This window comes from Scyliorhinus canicula, chromosome 27 (genome assembly GCF_902713615.1).
Source record: "Scyliorhinus canicula chromosome 27, sScyCan1.1, whole genome shotgun sequence".
Lineage (NCBI taxonomy): Eukaryota > Metazoa > Chordata > Chondrichthyes > Carcharhiniformes > Scyliorhinidae > Scyliorhinus > Scyliorhinus canicula.
Window position 1 is genome coordinate 10,864,331 of NC_052172.1, and position 24,170 is coordinate 10,888,500.

Sequence of the window (24,170 nt, forward strand, 5' to 3'; positions counted from 1 at the left end):
TATAAGAAATATATTACAAATGACTAATACTGCTAAATTATACAAGAGCAACTGCAAGTATATCAACCAACACGGCTAACTCCCAACTCCTCGAGGTACAGAGTCACATGGTAGATTTACACTGCCACCTGCTGGTCGGAGGTCGTGTATATCATTATATACATTTGCATATCATCACACACATTAGCACCAATGCCTTCAGCTCTTGGATTTCATGCCCTGAACCATTCCATCTATCTTTGCTCCTTTACTCTGCTGCTTTAAAATCCTTCTACGTATATATTCTTGTGTCTCTTCATGTTCAGGCAGCACAGTGGCACAGTGGTTAGCACTGCTGCCTCACAGCGCCAGGGGCCCAGGCACGATTCCGACCTTGGGTGACTGTGCGGTGTTTACAAGGTCTCCCCGTGTCTGCGTGGGTTTCCTCCGGGTGCTCCGGTTTCCTCCCACAGTCCAAAGATGTGCGGGTTGGGTGGGTTTCCGGGATAGGGTGAGGATTGGGTCTAGGTTAGGGTGCTCTTTTGGAGGATCGGGGCAGACTCAATGGCCCGAATGGCCTCCTTCTGCGCTGTAGGGATTCGATGATTTAATGATTACCAAATTCCAGAAGCCAGTTCCCTAATCCTATAGCAAGTTTGGAGACCTACCAGCTGGGAGTTTTCCAGTCCCGCCCAAGGTGGGAATCGTCAGTAGGTGGACGAAAAATTTGACGGACCAGCCAGAGGTCCGTTGACTTTGGGTGGGAATTTCCAGTCCTACAGGAAGATTCATTAGAATTATACCAGAAATGAGCGATTATATGTATGAATATGATGAGGGCCGCTCGGTGGTTAGCACTACTGCCTGACGGCGCCGAGGACCCGGGTTCGATCCCAGCCCCGGCTCACTGTCTATGTGGAGTTTGCACGTTCTCCCCGTGTGTGCAACCTCAACCCAAAAAGATGTGCAGGGTAGGTGGATTGGTCACGCTAAATTGCCCCTTAATTGGGATAAAAAAAAGAATTGGGTACTTTAAATTTAAAAAAAAAATGTTAATTATGAATATGGGCTTGAAATATTGACGTTTTTAAAGTAAATATTCTTACTGATGGATTGCAATTTTCTATTTAACCACAATACGCATCGAATTCCCAAAATCTAGTGCAGTACAGAGTGATCATTATTCCACATATACATACAGAGGAGATCAGTAAATATTCACACAAATGGTTCAGATTATAAATCATTGTAACGGTCGAGGTCAGCATCTCCTTTCTTACGAATAATGAAAGAAAACATTTTGGGGATTTTTAATTAAAAAATGAAGATTCAGGAGAATATCAAAATGGTAGATTCTGAGAGGGTCGACAGTGAAACTGTTGAATAGGTAGCATGGGAGCACTGACTGAGAACCATCAGGTATTTTTCAAGACGGCAATTAACACAGATTTCTTTACATCAACCGACTACTTGACCACAGCTGGAACACAATGAAAACATCACTGGACAAGCACTGGAATAGGAAAAATCTCAAAACATAATTATAGATAGATTGGAGAGTTGGGCAGCGAAATGGCAGATGGAGTTTAATCTAGACAAATGCAAGGTGATGCATTTTGGAAGATCAAATTCAGGTGTGAACTATACAGTAAATGACAGAACCCTTAAGAGCATTGACATACAGAGGAAACTGGGCATTCAGGTCCAGAGTTCTATGAAAGTGGCAATGCAGGTGGATAAGGTGGTCAAGAAGGCATGCGGCATACTTGCCTTCATCGGCCGGGGCATTGAGTACAAAAGTTGGCAGTTCCTGTTACAGCTAAGTAAAACTTTAGTTAGGCCACATTTGGAATATTGTGTGCAGTTCTGGTCGCCACACTACTAGAAGGGCGTGGATGTTATGGCGCGAGAACAAAGAAGGTTTATCAGGATGTTGCCTGGTCTGGAGGGTGTTAGCTATGAGGAGAGGTTGAATAAACTCAGATTGGTTTTGTTGGAAAGATAGAGGCTCAAGGAGACCCGATTGGGCGGCATGGCAGCACAGTGGTTAGCACTGTTGCCTCACAGCTCCCGGCTCGGATCACTGCCTGTGCGGAGTCTGCACGTTCTCCCCATGTCTGCGTGGGTTTCTTCCAGTTCCCTCCCACAAGTCCCGAAAGACGTGCTGTTAGGTAATTTGGACATTCTGAATTCTCCAGCCTTGTACCCGAACAGGCGACGAGGGACTTTTCCTGTTGTGGCGATGTGGCGACGAGGGTTTTTTCACAGTAACTTCATTGCAGTGTTAATGTAAGCCTACTTGTGACAATAAAGATTATTATTATTGAGGTCTACAAAATTACGAGAGGTATAGACAGGGTGAATAGTCAGGAGCTTTTTCCCAGGGTGGGAGACTCAATTGCAAGGGGGCACGGGTTCGAGGTGAGAGGGGGAATGTTATGGGGAGATGTGCGGGGAAATGGAGTTTGAACCACCAGCTTTAGTAATAGTCCTTCGGGGTTCCATTTTAAAATGGGCTGATCTGAACTCAGGCAGCACTCCATATTGTAACGGGTGAACTTTGTATCTACACTGGCTTCAAGGGCCCTGTCTGAGATGATTATTCAAATAGAAACAACTGCGCGCGGTTACAGGGAAAAGCCACAAGGATGGCACTAAGTCATGATGCTCATTTGGAGGGCCGATGCAGACATGATGGGCCGAATGGCCTCCTTCTGCACCGTAATGATTCTGTGACCCGACTGTGGAAAGGAAACGAAAATCAAATCAAGGCAAGGGCCTTTTTGGATTCAATGTAAGTAACACAATGGGGTATTGGAAGCATAACTGGGTTTGAAGCAGATAAACACCAAGGTTCTGATGAGGCTGCGCCCCAGGGTATTGAGAAAAGTAGATGAGAGAATTTCTGAAGCAGGCACTAGTCTACGATCTTTCCCTGAACTAGGAATTGTACTATTAGATTGGAGTGTGGCTAATGTCACTCCATAAAGGGTGGGAGAGAGAAACCAGGTTATAGGCCTATCACTTTAACGTTAGCTGTACGAGAATCTGCCCTTGAAAAAGGAGTGATGTGAACGAATATGGACCAACAGAATAGCACAGTGGTTAGCACTGCTGCCTCACAGCACCCGAGACCCGAGTTCGATTCCGGCCTTGGGTGACCGTCTGTGCGGACTTTGCACATTCTCCCCGTGTCTGCGTGGGGTTCTTCCGGGTGCTCCGGTTTCCTCCCGCAGTCCAAAGATATGCAGGTTAGGTGGATTGGCCATGCTAAAATTGCCCCTTATTGTGCGGAGATATGCAGGTTAAGTTACAGGGATAGGGAGGTGGACTGCAGTGCGGGGGGGGGAGGAGAGTGGACCCTGGTGGCATGCTCTTTGGGAGGGTGGGTACAGACTTGGTGGGCCGAATGACCTCCTTCTGCACTGCAGAGATTCTTTGAACATGAGTCTGTCATGGGTAAATTATATGTGAATAATCTAGTTGAATCTTTTGAGGAGGTCATTGATTGGGAGTGATAGGTGGACCTCTGTGGACTTGTCGAATAAACTGAATAAGATTGCACACGAGGAACTGTTCGCAAAAATGGGAATGCATGGAATTGGAGATAGTATTTTAACTTGGATTGAAAATGTATTGTGAAAGAGGAGGGACGAGCAAGTACTCTTGATTGATAGGATGTGACAAATTTTCCCAGGCCTATGTTCTGGGTCTAAACTTCTCAAGTACAAAGAGAAGGACTAAGAGAGTGTTATACTCAAGGGCAATATTTATTCTAGAGAGCTGGGTTAGATCCCGTGCCACCTACTTTCAGGAAGGCCAGGCACATTAAGTGCCAATCATAAAAATCTATCTATCTTTGACTTAAAAACATTCAACAAGATAGCCTGCTTCACTGGGCAGTGAACCCCACAGATTCACAACCCTGTGGATGAAGAAGTTCCTCCTCAATTCAGTCCTAAATCTGCTCCCCCTTACTTTGAGGCTCTGCCCCCCTAGTTCTAGCTTCACCTGCCTGTGGAAACAGCCTCCCTGCTTCTATCTTATCACAGTAAGAAGTCTTACAACACCAGGTTAAAGTCCAACAGGTTTGTTTCAAACACGAGCTTTCGGAGCACGGCTCCTTCTTGAAGGAGCCGTGCTCCGAAAGCTCGTGTTTGAAACAAACCTGTTGGACTTTAACCTGGTGTTGTAAGACTTCTTACTGTGCTCACCCCAGTCCAACGCCGGCATCTCCACATCATGTCTATCTTATCAGGCATTTAACTCCATAGCGGCAGGCCTTCCCCAGATCAAGGACCCCAGGCGATGGAATTCTACTCCAATCGGAGGCCGCCATCTCTACATCGCTCCGCAGTGCCACCGATAGGTGGTGGCCGCTGATGGTAATGAACCCATCTGACACCCAGGAACGTTGATGGGCACAGGCCGCAGGTGAGTGATGGCGAGAAGAGTGTCAAAAGGCGGGGGGAAGGGTTGCAAGGGAGGCAGAGCAAGAGCCAGGGCAGGGTGGGTGGTGTCTGTTTTTCCTCACAACAAATTAAATGACCCGCCATCAAACTCATCATGGGGGCACGGCAATTAAATTCCACCCCAGGTTTGCACAAAGTAAAATGAGACAGTAATTAGTGTACGTGGGACACAAACTGAGCGAGTGGGTAAAAACAAATTGAAGAATAATTCAAAATGGCAGGTGCAAGAACGCCAGAGGAATGAATCAGAGTATTTTCTAAATAGCTGCCGATCATTCATCAGCGGAATGATTGGAGAAACCAAGTACGCAAATCGTTAAAAGTCCACAGGCAGTCACGAATAACAATCTAAAAGATCGATGGATAGGTGGCCTTGATATCGAGGGTGATGGAATATAAAGGTGAGGAAGGTCAGCTTCAGTTGTATCACGCCTCGGTCAGACCCCCCATCTGGAGTAGCTGCGTTCAACTCCAGACTCTGCACCCCAGGAATGACAGTGGATTGGGAAGGGGTGCAATGCTGATTTACCTGATTTACCAGGCTGAGGGTTACATGATGAGAAGGGGGGGGGGGGGGGGGGGAGGGGGGGGGGGGGGGTCACATAAACCTGGCTCGAATCCCCTTGTGCAGAGAAGACTGAAGTGATTTGATCGAGTTGTTCAACACGTTGGGAGGATTTATACATATGTTTTGGGCATGCCTGACGCTTGGAGGATTCTGGCAGAGGTTTGCCAAGGCAATATCCACGGTGCTAGGTGCGTGGGTGGTGCCGAGTCCAGAGGTGGCGATCATTGGAGTGTCAGAAGACCCGGGAGTTCAGGGAGTGAAAGAGGCCGACGTTCTGGCCTTTGCCTCCCTGGTAGCCCGGAGACGGATCCTGTTAATGTGGACGGACTCGAAGCCCCCGAGCGTAGAGACCTGGGTCAGTGACATGGCTGGGTTTCTCAAACTGGAGAAAATAAAGTTTGCCTTCAGGGGGGTCAATGCTGGGGTTCTCTCGGAGGTGGCAGCCGTTCGTCGACTTTCCCGGGGAAAATTAAAATGTCAGCAGAAGCAACAATCTGAGGGGGGGGTGGGTAGGTGCAATATGGTAAGGGATGTATAGAAGGGGTTGGGTGGGAAACGTCCAGTTTACCATGTTGATGTTTATGTTATTATTGTTTTGTTTGTTATTGTTATAAAAATTTTGCAAAAGCTTCAATAAAAATATATTTTTTTTAATGTTGGAGATTTGATAGTATCGAGACTGAGAAATGATCTCCTCTGGTGACAGAGCCAAGTACAAACAGACATCATTCTAAATTAAAGCTAAATCATTCAGAGGTGGAATCAATACTTTCACACAAAACGTTGGAGGAATTTGGAATTCTCCCTGCCAAGAGGCTGAGGTTCTGGGTCAATTGGAGTTTTCAAGATTAAGATCAATAGATGTTTTTCCTTTATTCGTTCAAGGGATGTGGGCATCGTTGGCTGGGCCAGAATTTATTGCCCATCTTTAATTGCCCTGAATTGCACAGCTTGCAAGACCATCTCAGAGGGGCGGTTAAGAATCAACCACATTGCTGTGGGGCCAGAGTCACAGGTAGGCCAGATTGGGTAAGGACGGCAGATTTCCCTCTCCAAAGGGACGTCAGCGAACCAGATGGTTTTTCAGACAATCAACAACGATGCCAAGGTTAACATTAGAATTGTACTTGAATTTAGGGCAGCACGGTGGCCTAGTGGTTAGCACAACCGCCTCAAGGCGCTGAGGTCAAAGGTTCGATCACGGCTCTGGGTCACTGTCCGTGTGGTGTTTGCACATTCTCCCCGTGCCTGCGTGGGTTTCGCCCCCACAACCCAAAAATGTGCAGAGTAGGTGGATTGGCCACGCTAAATTGCCCCTTAATTGGAAAAAATAATTGGGTAATCTAAATTTATTAAAAAAAAGAATTGTACTTGAATTTATTGAATTCTAATTTTGGAAATGCCCGTGGTGGGATTCAAACCCAGGTCCCCAGAGCTCTACCTTTGGTCTCGGGAATACCAGTTCAGCAACAATACCGCCCTTGTCTCCTGCGTTAGTTAAAGGTGCCAAGGATATGGACCAAAGATGGGAAAACGAATCCGAAAAAGAAAAAAGAAAGAAAATCGCTTATTGTCACGAGTAGGCTTCAATGAAATTACTGTGAAAAGCCCCTAGTCGCCACATTCCAGCGCCTGTTCGGGAAGGCTGGTACAGGAATCGAACCTGCGCTGCTGGCCTGCTTGGTCTGCTTTAAAAGCCAGCGATTTAGCCAATGTTTTAATTGAATGGAACAGGTCGGAATGGGGCTCAATGGCCTCTTCCTGCTCCTGTCATGGGTCCCATGGGCAGCCAATCAAAGACATTGAAAATCATGGCCCTCCGATCTGTAGATTCTGGATGGACCCAAAGTGGGAGCTCATTAACAAAGAGAGAGGAAGACATTGGGGCCTATAGATCACACTCTCCACTCAATTCACCCCGTCCTGATAATAATGGGGAGGCAGTGTCAAAGTGTTATTGTCACTGGGTAATGCAATGGGGACCCAGGTTCAAATCCCACCATGGCAGGTAGTGAAACCTGAATTCAATAAAAATCTGAAATTAAAAGGTTGATTGTCGTAAAATCCCATCTGGTTCACTGACACCTTCTGGGGAATGGAAGCTGCCTTTGTTACTCGGTCTAGCCTACATGTTATTCCAGATACACGGCAATGCGGTTGACTCTAAAATACCTTCAGGGATGAGCAATAAATGTTGACCCAGCCAGTGATGCCCACACCCCATAAATGAATATTAATAAAGATATTAAATGTCCTTTGAGAGTCGTGTTACTGAAATTTACTGCTTTGCTTTCATTCCTGGGGAGGTGCCTAACATATAAAGGGGTTTGCAAAGTGGCCATGTAAGAATCCCCAACAGCACAAGATTCTGTGTTTCCCCCCCCCGCACTGTGCTGAACAAACCTTTCAGAGCGAACTGGATTTCCTCTGCTCTGTTACCTATTTGAAAACCAAGATTGATTGTGAAACCGTCCTGGGGTTATGCTTGGATTGACGAGCTAGACAACTAAGTGTGCTGATGCCTCCTAATATATTAGACTTTCGAGAGCTATTGTTGGAAAACAAGCACAGATCCCTCGTGCCCTTTTTATTTCAGTCAAATTAATAACGTTTCACCGTGGGAATGCCTTGTTTTTCTAATCTCGGGAAACACATTCTGCAGTGAGAGGAGGCATGGTTGACTTTTGTTCTGGTAACACTCTGTAATTAGAGTGGGGGTGGTTGATAATTGAAAGTGATTTGTGTGTGCAAACACATGCTTCTCCGTTCCGATCCCATTGAGGAAAGAGACACCTGAAAACGTTGAGGCCTTAACCCACCCACTAGAGTATGAATCTATTGTGGCAGTAAGAATATCATTTCAACTCGCAGAGAAGGCAGTGGTTCAGAAGTATTGTCATTGGACAAGCAATCCAGTGTATTTGGGGGCCCGGGTTGCAAACCTACCCTGGCAGATGGTGAAATTAATGGGGCGGCAGGGTGGCACAGTGCCTGCCTCACAGTGCCCGGGTCCTGGGTTCGATTCCGGCCTCGGGTGGCTGTCTGTGTGGAGTTTGCATATTCTCCCCGCGTCTGGGTGGGTTTCCTCCGGGGGGGGCTCTGGTTTCCTCCCACAGTCCAAAGGTGTGCAGGTTAGGGCATGGGGTTGCAGAGATAGGGTGGGGGGAGTGGGCCGAGGTTTAGTGCTCTTTGGGTAGGTCGATGCATGATTGCCCTTTAGTGTCCAAAGTTTGGGCGGGGATACAGGGCGAGGGCCAGGATTAGGCCGAGGTGGCGTGCTCTTTCGAAAGGTCAGCACAGACGCGATGGGCTGAATGGCCTCCTTCTGCGCTGTAGAGATTCTAGGAAATGAATCACCTCGTGTACAAAAGCAAATTACTGCGGATGCTGGAAATTCATCAACTTCGCTTCCAGTTTCCACCCCTCCATCACTTTCACCTGGTCCATCTCAGACTCTTCCCTTCCTTGACCTTACTGTCTCCATTTCCAGCAATAGACTACCTACTGATATCAATTACAAGCCCACTGATTTCCACAACTATCTGGAATACAACTCTGCACCCTCCACCCTGTAAGGACTCCATCCCTTTCTCTCAGCTCCTTCGCCTCCGTCGCATTTGTTCCGATGATGCCGCTTTCCAAAATGGTGCTTTGAAAATGTGTTCCTTCTTCCTCAACCGGGATTTCCCACCTACAGTTGATGACAGGGGCCTCAACAGTGTGCGGTCCATCTCCCGCGCCACTACCCTCATCCCCCCCTCCCTCCCAGAATAAGGATAGAGCCCTCCCTCGTTCTCACATTTCACCCCACCAGCCTCCGTATGCAAAGCATAATCCTCCGCCATTTTCGCCAACTCCAGCGTGATGCCACCACCAAACACATCTTCCCTTCACTCCCTCTGTCAGCATTCCGCAGAGACCGTTCCCTCCGAGACAATCTAGTCCACTCCTCCACCGTACCCAGTACCTCTCCCATCACCCATGGCATCTTCCCATTCAATCGCAGAAGGTGTAACACCTGCCCCTTTACCTCTTCCGTGCTTAACATCCCAGGCCCTAAACACTCATTCCAGGTGAAGCAGCGTTTCACTTGCACCTCTTTCAATCTGGTCTACTGCATTCGCTGCTCCCAATGTGGCCTCCTCTATATCGGAGAGACCAAACGCAGACTGGGTGATCACTTTGCTGAGCATCTTCGGTCTGTGCGCATTCAGGACCCTGACCTTCCCGTTGCTTGCCATTTTAACACTAGACCCTGCTCCCATGACCACATGTCTGTTCTTGGCCTGCTGCAATGTTCCAGTGAAGCTCAACGCAAACTGGAGGAACAACATCTCATCTTCCGGTTAAGCACGCTACAGCCTTCCGGTCTCAACATCGAATTCAACAATTCAGATGATTAGCTCTACCCCACCTCGACCCCTTTGTTTTCATTTCATTTCATTTTAACTGTCTTTTACCTTTTATTTCTTTCTTGTCTTTCTTTATATATATTTTTTTCCCGCTATCTTATCGCCCCTCTCCTTTCCTTTTCCCTTCTTTGCTACCCCTTCACCCCTACATCTGTCCCATTTTACCCTCTGATTGTAGTTTATCTGCTGTTTGGTCTTTCACACCTTTTGTTCTCTCTGGGGACTGCCTTTAGCACTCTTTCCCCATGGTTTCTGTGGCTATGACTCATCTTGCATTCCCTCATCCCACAGTATAAATATCTCCCACTTTCTATGCCTTTTAGCTTTGACAAAGGGTCACCTGGATTCGAAACGTTAACTCTTTCCTCTCCCCACAGATGCTGCCAGACCTTCTGAGGTTTTCCAGCATTTTCTCTTTTGGTGTACAGGGGAGTGTTATTGAATGGAGGGAAACACATTGTTGTAAATGACCCATTACAGACAATCAACAACAAACTGGGAGCCAACCAGAGAGCCGTGTGATAGATGTTTACCCAGCTATCTTGGAACTACCTGGAAACTTAAATCACCCATTAGACTTTATGAAGATCACATTGAGATATGGATGTCCACAACTCCAGGGAAGCAATGGTTACTCGGCTGCTCCTTAACCCTCACGTTCAGGTAAGACTTGAACAGAGCCCATGTTAATCCTATCAGGCTCAGTTACATTCAGAGTGTAACTTCTATTCCCCTCCCCACCCCACAATCATTCAGCCTGAATGGTTATGTCTCAAGAGAAGGTTATTCGAGCCCAATAACAAGAGAGCTGCAGTCCCCACCCAGCTATGCTAACAATTACGATTAATCTTGGCTGCGTATTCTGCGTGCAATGACCATCTCCAACAAGAAATAATCGAACCATCTCCCCTTGACATTCAGTGGCATTACCATCACTGAATTTCCTACTACCAACATCCTGGGGGTTACCAATGACCTGAAACTGAACTGGACCCAGCCATATAAATACAGTGACTACAAGTTGTTATGGGCCAGGGTTTAGAGAACCCCAAAGTGCGTCATGGAGTTCACCTGACCCACAACCTTTAATAGATTGTGGTATGGGGAAGCACAGGGGCCTACTCTGCAGGTGTGATGCACCAGAAATCTACAGTACTTTTAAATTAAAACACTGTCTATTTATGAAACCAGTTAACACTTTATAAACTCACAGTAAACATCTTAACAACTATCAACACCAATCATCCCACCAAAGAATACAGTACTCTCGAAGTAACTCTTAATCTTTCCTTGCAACATCCATCAGACAAAAAGAAGCCTCTTTACAGAAAGACATCAGGTTTAAATTCTCTACTGAGAGCAGTTACCACTCTGAATTCACCAAATGATCGAGAGATAGTCTTTAGATGGCAGAGAGATCAAAATTACGCCTTCTTTGGTTGGCTGCAGCTCCAACACTAAAACAAAACTAAAAAACAGCCACACCCAAGCTTTTCCTCAAAGCGAAGCTAAAAAGCAGAGCCAGAGCTCAGCCCCACCCACACTCTGACAGCACTGCAGCCACTTGAGCAGACAAACATTTCTTAAAGTGACATTCCCATGACAAAGTGCAGGTCAGAGGCTGGGAATCCTGCGGCGAGTAACTCACCTCCTGGTTCCTCAAACCTTGCCCACCATCTCCAAGGCACAAGTCAGGAGTGTGATGGAATATGCTCCACTTGCCTGGGTGAGTGCAGCTCCAACAACACTCAAGATGTTTGACACCGTCCAGGCCAAAGCAACTCCCCCCTCCCTTGATTGACACCCCATCCACCAACATCACTCCCTCCACCGCCGATGCACAGTAGCAGCCGTGTGTACCATCTACACAATGTACTACAGCCACTCATCAAGCCTCCTTTGAGAGCGCCTTCCAAACCCGTGACCTCTGCCAACCACCTTGGAGGAAAATGGCAGCCAACTCACCACCCACGACACGTTCGCCTCCAAGTCACACACCTCCCTGACTTGGAACCACATCACCGTTACTTCACTGTCACTCCATCAAATTCCTGGCACTCCTTCTCGAACACTACATGGTCGGCAGCAGTCCAAAGAAGCAACTCACCATCACCTTTCAAGGGGACATAGTGAGGGGCAAGAAATACTGGCCTCAGAATAGATTGGTGCTTGAAGGTAGGCACGGACACGACGGGCTCTTTCTGTGCTATAGGACTCCATGACCCCCATGGCATCCCATGAAAGAATAAATGGAAGAATGTTTGGCAATATTACAGGGGTCTCTCTGTCTGCAATCGAGAAATGCCACATTAACGAAAGTCAATCTTATCTTTGCACCTCCATACATACTGCAGAATTCAAAACTAGTACTGGGTGTACTTGTAAACAAAGACGAACATCTCAGGAATGTTGAGGTGCTTATGTCTGCAGAATGATGCATCATATCTGAACATAAGCAGTGACATAAATACCTCTTTACAAAGCTAGCCTTCATGTTCCACATTTACATTATTTATGGTTTCAAGATCCAACTTCGGTATGCTAATCCTTTGAGGTGTACAGCACAACCAGCGCTGTAATATATTTCCGTGGGGAAAGGGAAGATTTTGACGTGACCCAATTGACCGTGACGATAACTGACAAGGCCAATCGAAGCCGGCAAAGGGAGCTTCCCTCAGCCCGTCATCTGGTTTCGTAAAAGTTTCGGAGAATCCCTCTGGTGCAGAAGGAGGCCATTCGGCCCATCGAGTCAGCACCAACCCTCCAAAAGAGCACCAGTACCTCAACCCACTCCCCCACCCAGTCCCCGAAACCCCACCTAACCTTTGAGCACTGTTATGGGCCAGGGCTGAGAAACCCCAAAGTGTATTTATAAAGCCCCCTGACCTATAACCTTTATGTGGAATTTGGCTAGGATGAGCACACGAGCCTTCACTTCAGGTGTGATTTATCAGACTTCCTCGGGGTTTTTATCAAAACCAAGTTTATTGTAAGAATGTAGGGCAAGACATTGTTCTCAATTACAAACATGAAAAAAAAACATGAAGGGCAGCAGGGTAGCATGGTGGTTAGCATAAATGCTTCACAGCTCCAGGGTCCCAGGTTCAATTACCGGCTGGGTCACTGTCTGTGCGGAGTCTGCACGTCCTCCCCGTGTGTGCGTGGGTTTCCTCCGGGTTCTCCGGTTTCCTCCCACAGTCCAAAGATGTGCGGGTTAGGTGGATTGGCCATGATAAATTGCCCGTAGTGTCCTAATAAAAGTAAGGTTAAGGGGGGGTGTTGTTGGGTTATGGGTATAGGGTGGATACGTGGGCTTGAGTAGGGTGATCATGGCTCGGCACAACATTGAGGGCCGAAGGGCCTGTTCTGTGCTGTACTGTTCTATGTTCTATGTTCTATACAACAGTTACAGTAATCCATGCTAAATTGCCCGTAGTGTAAGGTTAATGGGGGGATTGTTGGGTTACGTGGGTTTAAGTAGGGTGATCATTACTCGGCACAACATCGAGGGCCGAAGGGCCTGTTCTGTGCTGTACTGTTCTATGTTCTATGTATAGAACTCTTAATGAATCCCCCTTAGCTGTTCCAATTCAATAACAAAATCCAATAAACCAAAACCCCTTTCAAAGGCGTAGCCCAGCACACTGTAATTCACTTAAATGGTCGTTTCCCTGAGACTCTGATCCAACCTCCAAACACCTGATTCAAAATGCTTTCCGGAACGCAACTCGATCTTTAAAGTTACTAAGGCAGTTTGCCACACCCAATGTGCTTTTAGTTCACTGGCACAGCTTTAAAATAAAAACAGGGAAAACAGGGAGAAACTGCTTCTCTTCTGCAGTTCAAACCAACAAACCCAAACACTAAACCCCGTCTCACCTGACAGCCACAGCCCAGCTCCACCCACAAAACAACATCACTGAACCGTGCCATGTGGTCAAACAAGACCTGTCTTCAAGGGACATTCACATGGCAACACCAAGGGGCAATTTAGCATGGCCAATCCACCCAACCCACATGTCTTTGGACTTGTGGGCGGAAACTGGAGCACCCGGAGGAAACCCACGCAGACACGGGGAGAACGTGCAAACTCCACACAGACAGCCACCTGAGGCCGGATTTAAACTCGGGTCCCTGGAGCTGTGAGGCAGCGGTGCTAACCACTGTGCCATCGTGACTGTGTCCTCAATCTGTAAAAGCCTTGTGCAAGCTTATCCTTTCAGCCGGGCCATCTTTGCACTGCATCTTCTGCGAAGCACCTTGGAACGGTTTCAATGCAAGTCTTTGTCACGATGAATTGATCAAACGCCAGGCTATCATTGTTGAAGTGGCTGTGCTGGTTTTCCCTACATCAGTTATGTCATAAAGTAACTATTTAGCTATCTGGCTGGAAGCCTTGTGTCTGGAGACATTTTGGCGCTGTGTGATGCCTTTGACCTTTCAAATCACAGGACCAGACACTTCTGTCCCATTCACCAATCATAATACACATCAACAGGTAACTTGTTCCTGCTGCTGGGGCCTCCTCAGACAAGTGGTCACTGCATCCTCTCTGTATTGCCCAAGTTTATCCCAGACCCATGCTGAGCAATGCTGTCGGATGCCCGTGCCAGCACGGTGGTTAGCACCGCTGCCTCGCAACGCCAGGGACCCGGCTTCGATACCAGCCTCGGGTGACTGTGTGGAGTTTGCATGTTTGCCCTGTGTCTGCGTGGGTTTCCTCCGGGTGCTCCGGTTTCCTCCCACAGTCCAAAGATGTGTAGGTTAGTTGCGTTGGCCATGCTGAATTGCCCTTTATTATCCATAAGGTTGGTGTGGTTACTGGGTTACATGAATAGGGTGGGGAGTGGGTCTTGGTAGAGTACTTGTTCAGAGGGTCGGTGCAGTCTGGATGGGCCGAATGGCCTTCTTCTGCACTGTAGGGATTCTATGAAACATTATTTATTTAAAATCGACATTTCCTGCTATTTTAGGATCACAATAGGAGCAAGAGTAGGCCGTTTGGCCCATCAAGCCTGGTCTGCCAGTCAAACAGATCATGGCTGATCATCCTCTCATCCCATTTTTCCACCATCTCCATATCCGCTGATGTCATTAGTATCCTGAAATCTACTGATTTCCGGCTTGAACATGCTCAGTGATTGAGCTTCTCTCTGGGGTAGAGATTCCAAAGATTTGCCATCCTCTGAGTTAAGAAATACCTCCTCATCTCAGTCTGAAAGGGCCTGCCCCTTATTCTGAGAATGCTTACTTACTTTGGAAGAGGGGGTGTTTACAACTGAGAATGGCAATGCAGCCTGTTTCCCCTCTCACCCCTCATAATGAAGAGTGAATGTTTCGAGTCCGTACAGCTCAGAACTCTTCATCCCTTTGAAGCACCATGGGGGGGTCTATCTTACTTCCAAGAGGTACAACGGAGCCTTGGGCTAACAGCAAATTCAAAAGTTGGCACCTCGTAACAGTGTAGCACCTCCTCAGTATTACACTAGACATCAGCCAAGATTTATGACTCCAGCGTCTGGAGTGGACATCAATCCAGGACCTTCTAACTCAGAGGCGTAAGCCATGGCTGAATATCTATTAGTTACAACTGTTTCAACCTGTATCAAGGAAGTGTAACATCAATATACCTACAGGAAGACAACAAACTCAATCGTAGATGAATCATAGGAGCCCTATCTGCGGAAGGAGGCCATTCAGCCCATCGAGTCTGCCCGACCTACCGAAGAGCACCCAAGTAGGCCCACTCCCCCCACCCTATCTCTGCAACCCCATGACCTAACCCACACATCTTTGGGCACTTAGAGCAATTTCAGCATATCCAATCCACCTAACCTGCACATATTTTGACTGTGGGAGGAAACCCACGCAGACACGGGGAGAACGTGCAAAGGGTAGCACAGTGGGTAGCACTGTTGCTTCACAGCACCAGAGACCTGGGTTAGACTCCCGGCTTGGGTTACTGTGCAGAGTCTGCACGTTCTCCCCCGTGTCTGCATGGGTTTCCTCCGGGCGCTCCAGTTTCCTCCCACAAGTCCTGAAAGACGTGCTTGTACGATGAATTGGACATTCTGAATTCTCCCTCCCTGTACCCAAACAGACGCCGGAATGTGGCGACTAGGGGATTTTCACAGTAACTTCAGTGCAGTGTTAATGTAAGCCTCCGTGTGACAATAATAAAAATTATTATTATGGCAGTCGCCCAAGGTCAGAATCGAACCCGGTCCCTGGTGCCCCCGAGGCAGCAGTGCTAATCGCTGCACCACCATGCTGCCCTCAATATCAACATATTTACTTGCAAAGACGTGGGTAAACAGTGACAACCCGCTCGCACCTGACCCTATCGCTTTTGCACAGGTTGGTTTGTTTTGCCGTGGGTGTGAATTGTGCACTGGTTCTGGGCTCTCTGGAAAGCCGATGGTGAACTATCGGCCAGCAGCAATGGCTAAGGGAGACAGCTTGGCATTCATGGGTGCAGGAGCACTCACGGAACGGGGGGGGGGGGGGGGGGGGGGGGGGGGATAACGTGGTAAAGTCACTGGATGAGTAATCCAGAGCCCCAGGCTCCAATAGTAAACCTGGAATATAAAGCGATGGTAACCACGGGGGAATCCTCAGCTCCTGCCTACAGCTGGAAGACTGGCAGGTGGGTGAAAGTCATTGGGCAAGAGGCTAAAGAAATCAGTTTCCTGCCGACAGCATGCACTTCAGGAGTATGTGCTCTGGAGGTCACGCTACCTGATGAATGCATCACCCAGAACTCAGGCACCTCACCAGCACGAAATCCCCCTCCAAATTCAGCTCCCCGCCAGTGAGAAATTACAACGTTCACTTCCGTGACTGCACATAAGTGGCGTGCACTTCGCGAAGTGGACTTTGTCCATGAACAACGGTGAATTTCCAAGATTAATGGCGAGTTTCCACGATTAACGATGAATTTCCACGATTAACGGTGCGTTTCCACGAATAACGGTGTGTTTCCATGATTAACGGTGCGTTTCCATGATTAACGGTGAGTTTCCATGATTAACGGTGAGTTTCCATGATTAACGGTGAGTTTGCATGATTAACGGTGAGTTTGCATGATTAACGGTGAGTTTCCATGATTAACGGTGAGTTTCCATGAATAACGGTGTGTTTCCATGATTAACGGTGAGTTTCCATGATTAACGGTGAGTTTCCATGATTAACGGTGAGTTTCCATGATTAACGGTGAGTTTCCATGATTAACGGTGAGTTTCCATGATTAACGGTGAGTTTCTACAATTAACTTTGAGTTGCCGCTACATTGTCCTCTTTGAAGAGCCTCTGAATGCCAAGCCAATGTTTGAGGATGTGCGGTGGCAGTGCATGTTGCGCGGAGGATGACCGAGGGAGGGAAGGCAGGCTAAGCAGGGAAGGGCGGAGCAGTAGCCAGCCAACGGGGGAAGGGATATTGCAGGCGTCCGGTGTTCTTTAAATCGGCCGCTTAGACCTTAGGACCCAGGGGTAATGATGGCAACGGCGACTTCCCAACTGCCTCCCCCCCCCCCGCGAGAATCAGCGAGCTCCTCACCGATGTATTGTCACGGTCCTTCCTGTTTGTTCTTGTTTATTGCCTCACTTTCCCTTTCTTTTATTTTTGCTGTTACATTTTTGATCCATGGATGTTTAATGTGACTTTAAGGCAATGCCCGTAAACCATAGAACAATCACAGAATAAACCCCAAAGTGGTTAGCATACTGGACCTCAACCCCAATATTTTTGTTTATTTTAAGACTGTGTGGAAAGAATGATTCACTCCAGGAGTGAGGGCATGAAAAAAATCTGGCTTTGGTATTTCTAAAAAACATTATTATAAATGCAATATTAAGCGCTTAAGTTCACACCCAACAAAGAACAGCTTACATTCCCCTTAACACTACTACTCAATTTCCCATTAAACAACAAGAAAAGAAACATACAGCTCTCAATCCAGCTTAAAAATTAGCAGGGCATAGAGTAATACTTGCTTGACAGAACAGATTCTGGCTCTTGTTAAAACCCCTTTAGACTCTGGTTTTATGGGCCAGGGTTTAGAGAACCACAAAGTATATCATGGTGTTCATCTGACCCACGACTTTTACTAGATTGTGGTATGGGGAGCACACGGCCCACTCTACAGGTGTGGCGCAGCAGAAATCTAAAAGTATTGTTTAAAGCAAAACAATGTTTATTCTATGAACTCAAGTTAACCTTTTTAAAACAGACAGTGACATCTTAGCAACCATCATTTCAAATACACTCCCCAAAGAATACAACACTAAGTAATCCTTAAACTTTCCTTTTAACATCCATGAGACAAAAACCCTTTTTACAGAAGCACATCAGGTTTAAATTCTCTACTGAGAGCAGTTATCACTCTGAATTCACCAAATGATCTAGACATAGTCTTTAGATGGTTGCGAGATCAAAATTACACCTTCTTTAGCTGGCTGCAGCTCCATCACTCAAAGCGAAACTAAAAAGCATAGCCAGAGCTCTGCTCCGCCCACACTCTGACATCACTACAGCCACTTGAGCAGACAAACATTTCTTAAAGTGACATTCTCATGACACTGGTTGAATGTCTTCAGATAGCTGCTTCAACTGGGTAGTTTCAGCCTCTTCCTTGGCCTCAGACAAGCCTGCTCTGCTTTTTAAATATTATTACTCTTTTTTTAAACTCTCCCCAGGGAAAGAAAGCTGCCTTCACTTGTGGTCTAAAAGAACAAAGATTTCCAGATCAGACTTCACTTCCAAAAGCCTTTCTCCAAAACCCTGCCTCTCTAATGCTATCAAATGTCTCTCTGCCTTCCTTGGCTTCAACCAGCAATGACCCCATCTCCTCACGTTAAAAAAACAACTCCATCTTTCCTGCTCCATCAAAATGCCTCCTGAGCATATTAACATGACATACTCTGAGTTTTCCATCTAACTGGTGTTCTTACCAAATAATTCACCTCCTCAATTTTCTTTCAATTTGATAAGGCCCACTAAATCATGCTTTTAATGGTTCACCTACCATTGGTATCAACACTGATACTCTCACCGCAGTAACAGAACTACAAATGTTTGATTTCTTACCATTTTTCATTACCTGTTGTGACAATTTTAAATGTTTTCTAGCCAACTCACCAGCCCTACTCATCTCTGCCTAACGTTTGACATAGTCCAACAATGTAGTCTCCGAGCACTGACTCACCAATTTCTCTTGGAAACGTCCTCTCACCTCATGACCAAAAATCAATTCGAATGGACCGAATTTAAATAAATAAAATAACAAATAACCTTTTATTGACACAAGTAGGCTTACATTAACACTGCAATGAAGTTACTATGAAAATCCCCGAGTCACCACACTCCAGCGCCTGTTCGGGTACTCAGAGGGAGAATTCAGAATTCTCAACTGGTACGGGAAAGGCTGCTGGCCTTGTTCTGCATCACAAACCAGCTGTCTAGCCCCCTAAGCTAAACCTGTTGATTCATTAGGTGCATCCTTAATTGCAAATGGTACAAATGGAATTCCTTTATCCCAATCCTCTGGATAATCCTAACTATAGTCACTCAACAAGGTCTTTAGAGTTTAATGCCATATTTCTAATGCCCCTTGTGATTCTGGGTGGTAGGCTGTTGAGTTAAATTGCTTTATTCTTGGGCTATCCATAACTTTCTTGGATAATTTTGACATAAAATTGGATCCCTGATCTGACTGAATTTCTTTTGGCTGTCCATATCTCATTAAAAAATTGGTTAACTCCTCTACAACCCCCTGAGGTGTAATGTTTTTTAATGGAATTGCCTCTGTAAATCTAATCGACACATCTATTATGGTCAATAGATACTGATTCCTACTTTTGATTTTAGGAAGCGGTCCCACGCAATTAATTAGGACCCTGGTAACAGGTTCCTCAAATGCTGAAATGGGTGTTAAAGGTGCTGGTTTGATTACTGCCTGGGGTTCCCCTATTGCCTGACATGTGTGACGTGTATGGCAACAGTTGAGTACGGTCTTATGCAGTCCAGATCAATAAAAATAATTTTGTATTTTTGCTTGAGTCTTCCTCACCCCTAAGTAACTCCTTACATCACATGCTACCCGCAGAACCTCCTTTCTATAACCCAACGGTAATGCTACTTGATGAACTTCTGCCTATTTTTCATCGGCTTGAATATGTAAAGGTCCCCATTCTCTCATTAATCCATTATTTCTAATGTAATGTTATACACTCAGGGTCCATTTTCAGATATGCTCACTGGTACAACTGCTTTATCTCCAAATCTTTTTGTTATAATTCAACCAACTTTCTTGAACTAAAGATGCCTGCCACTTGCTCTTGTTCTTTACTGACCATCTGGTCAAATATGGTTTCTAACAACTAAACTTCAGCCTCCCTATTGGCACTCCTCAAGTTCTCTTCCTCCTGTCTCCACCTGTGGCATTGTGATCTGGTTACCACACAATCAGGAAGAACTCCCAGATATACTTCTTGCAACATCTCAGTTGTTTGACTTTCCACTGGCTTTTCGACCACAGTAGGCTGTACTCCCACCTGTGATCCAGCTATATTATTCGCTAGTATATATTGTATCAGACTTCTCTTCCCAAAGTCTTTCTCCAAAACCCTGTTTCTCTAATGCTTTCAAAATATTGCTCTATCATCCTTGGCTCCTTACAGCAATGACCACATCTCCCCAAACTAAAAAAACAAATTAACTTTCCAGGGCCTGAAGGCACATTAACTCCCCGTGACTTCTTCAGGCATTAGTTAGATTGAAAAACACAATCCTTCATAAATTTCACCTGCTGGCTGCTAAAACACCCAGTCCCCACACAACAGAATTTTTTTTTGATAAACGTGACCATTGCAGTCAAACACATTCCCACGCCAGACTTTCAACTTTTAAATTGCCCAATACATTTATAATCCAATTTTCCTAAAAATCTTCCGATCGTCAAAGCAGCCTTTTATTCAAACAAGCAGACTCCAGCAGGTCTTAGGCAGATATCTCAAATCAAACGTGTAGATCTGACAAGAATCTCTCGATTCCTTTGAACCTGAACATCATTGGCCTGTGAATCTATGAGGAGAAATGTTTGCCCAATCTGTCGGCATCAGTGGTTAGCACTGTTGCTTCACAGCACCAGAGTCACAGGGTTTCCTCCGGGTGCTCCAGTTTCCTCCCATAAGACCCGAAAGACGTGCTTGTTAGGTGAATTGGACATTCTGAATTCTCCCTCCGTGTCCCCGAACAGGCGTCGGAATGTGGCAACTAGGGGCTTTTCACAGTAACTTCATTGCAGTGTTAATGTAAACCTACTTGCGATAATAAAGATTATTATTAAAAAATATATTATTTTCTTGACTTCAGCAAAAACCAATTTAAGAAAAAGGAATGAGAGATTTCTGCTCAAACAAATATCTTGGGGGAAAAAACCTTTCGAACCGTACCATCTTCACAAAACGCTGAATTTTGCCATTTATCGCATCTTCAATCTCTAGTTTATTCGCTCTGCCCTCTTCCTTTGATGGTACAGTGCGCCCATTTCATCAAACCAAGTATTAGGGGCGGGTTTGCTTTCCAATTCCCAGCTTTTTCTCATGTCATTAAATTATAGTTTCACACTTATTAAAACACACAGTGCAGTTCACTCACTGCCCACGCAAAGGCAGGATGATTGGATTCAGAAGAGCCTGTTCCCACAGAGGCAAGGCTACGGTTTTATAAACTGGCACCATAAACATTTGATTTTGGTAATTTATCAAGCTTAGGAGATACGGGTGGGTTTCCGTGGGGAACCTTTAGTGCAACCAGATTTCGGGAGTTCTCCCTTGTTCCAATACTAAACTGTTGTTTTTCAGTGAATTTCTGCACGATCTCTCCTCTTTTGTTTACTGAGCTTAAAAGACGGGATGTCAGCAGAGAAGGGGGGGGGGGACAAACAGCAAAAGAGATGGTGCGAAACAGAGGATGACAGGTCTACAGAGAGAAAGGGGGAGACAGAAACAGAAAGAGAGGGGAGGAAGGGACAGAGAGAGAGAGAGAGAGAGAGAATCATAGAATTTACAGTGTAGAAGGAGGCCATTCAGCCCATCGAGTCTGCTCTTGGAAAGAGCACCCTACCCAAGGTCAACAACTCCACCCTATCCCCATAACCCAGTAACCCCACCCAACACGAAGGGCAATTTTGGACACTAAGGGCAATTTATCATGGCCAATCCACCTAACCTGCACATCTTTGGACTGTGGGAGGAAACCGGAGCACCCGGAGGAAACCCACGCACACACGGGAGGATGTGCAGACTCCGCACAGACAGTGACCCAAGCCGGAATCGAACCTGGGACCCTGGAGCTGTGAAGCGATTGTGCTATGATTTAGGAGCCGAAGTGGGCCATTCAGCCCTTCGAGCCTGCTCCGCCATTCTATCAGATCACAGCTGATCTCTTCCTGATCCCAAATCCACCTCCCCACTTGTTCCCCACATCCCTTTAACCCATTTTTAAATCAGAAATGTCTCTATCTCCCTCTTGAAACCATTTAATGACTCAGATTCCACCGCACTATGAGGCAGGGAGGGACAGACAGAGGAAGGGAGGGACAGAGAGAGAGAGCGAAAGGGAGGGACAGAGAGAGCGAAAGGGAGGGACTGAGAGAGAGAGCGAAAGGGAGGGACAGAGAGAGCGAAAGGGAGAGACAGAGAGAGAGCGCGAAAGAGAGGAACAGACAGAGAAAGCGAAAGGGAGGGACAGAGAGAGAGAGAGAAAGGGAGGGACTGAAAGAGAGAGAGAGAGGGAGGAAGGGAGAGACAGACAGAGAGAGAAAAAAGGGAGAGACAGAGAGAAAGACAGAGAGAGGGAGGGAGGGACAGAGAGAGCGCTCTTCTGTGGAAGTTATAGCTGGTGACTGTGAGATCCCAGCGGAAATTCACATCTTACATTCCTTTTTCATACGTGTGTCGCCCTCTTGAGTTTCCCTCAGCTGTAAACCGACCAACCAGGTTCTAGAGTGACTCAACCCAGCGGCACACGCGGTGTCCCTTTCCAAGGTGCTCCCTGTGTGGAGAATAGCACACTGCGATGCAGCACTATCTTGGAAATAACATATGTGTGTTTGATATCTCACTCAGAGAGGTCGTATGGCTGGCAGGTTGTACACTTTTGGAATACTGCCACAGATAGCGTGAGACAAATATGGCCAGACGGCAGACCCACAGTGCTTGGCAACAGCTTTGACAAGGGTTTGTTGTCCGACTGCCGCAGGTCTCAGAGAAGAGCAGAACAAACTCCCAATCTGCCTGCAGCAGATGTCGGAGCGACGGGATTTACACAAGAGCAGAGTTCCACAGGGAAATGTTCATGATCCTCTTCAGGCAGCCCCAGAGCAGCAGGAGTGGGGATCCCTTAACATAGAACAGTACAGCACAGAACAGGCCCTTCGGCCCTCGATGTTGTGCCGAGCAATGATCACCCTACTTAAACCCACGTATCCACCCTATACCCGTAAACCAACAATCCCCCCATTAACCTTACACTACGGGCAATTTAGTAAGGCCAATCCGCCTAACCCGCACATCTTTGGACTGTGGGAGGAAACCGGAGCACCCGGAGGAAACCCACGCACACACGGGGAGGACGTGCAGACTCCACACAGACAGTGACCCAGCCGGGAATCGAACCTGGGACCCTGGAGCTGTGAAGCATTCATGCTAACCACCATGCTACCGTGAGGCCCTCAATTTCTGTTCTGGACCGTGTATCCTTGTGATTGACAGCAACAGGAATTGGGCACTCCTAACTTTGGCACAGTGGGTGAAAGAGCGGGTCACACCCCCGTCGGAAGCAGCAATTGGATTATTTGTGTGCAAATGGGATGACCTGGCCCCAAGCTGGTGAAATAATAGCTGTAATCTCCCAAAATTCCCAAGATTCGGGAAAGGTCCACAAAACCTTACATATGCCTTCCTCGTTATTTGCTGTACCCTGCAAGCTGACCTGTTGTGACCCCATGTACAAGGACATCTCGCAGGTGGTGGTGTTCCATTGTCCGGGGTGGTGAAGGTCGTGGGCTTAGAAGCAGCTTGAGGGTGAGTTATGTGAGTCCGGAACTAGAGCTCTAAAATTAAATTAAGGCAATTACAAGGATAAATAGGTTAAAACCACAAATGTAACACCTCTGTTCAAGAGAGGAGGGAGATAGAAACTATAGGCCAGTTAGCCTAACATCTATCACTGGGAAAATGCCACAATTCATTATTAAGGTGATAGCAGGACATTTAGAAAATCATGGAACAATCAGGCAACAGTAAGGAACAATTTCAGCACTGCCAATCCACCTAGCCTACGTATCTTTGGACACTAAGGGGCAATTTTAGATTGGCCAATCCACCTAACCTGTGCATCTTTGGACACTAAAGGGCAATTTTAGATTGGCCAACCCACCTAGCCTCTTAGGGGCAATTCAGCATGATCATTCCAGCTAAACTACACATGTTTGTGACAGTGGGAGGAAACCGGAGCACCCGGAGGAAACCCACGCAGACACGGGGAGAATGTGCAAACTCCACACAGACAGTCACCCAAGGCTGGAATTGAAACCTGGGGCGGAATTCTCCGCAAGGCCCGATGCCGTCGTGAAACCCGGAGAGGTTCACAACGGCGTCGGAGGCCACTCCTCGCCCACCGATCGCGGGCCAGTCCCCTCCCGAACACGGTCGTGGTGCTCACTCCCCTCTCCGCCC

At 46.8% G+C, this 24,170-nt stretch overlaps 1 protein-coding gene across 3 annotated transcripts in view; it reads right to left on the reverse strand.

Annotated features, from left to right (window-relative positions):
- Positions 1 to 24,170, reverse strand: part of LOC119957804 (sodium/calcium exchanger 3-like) — a 323,961-nt gene that overhangs the window by 52,492 nt on the left and 247,299 nt on the right. The window lies entirely within an intron of this gene.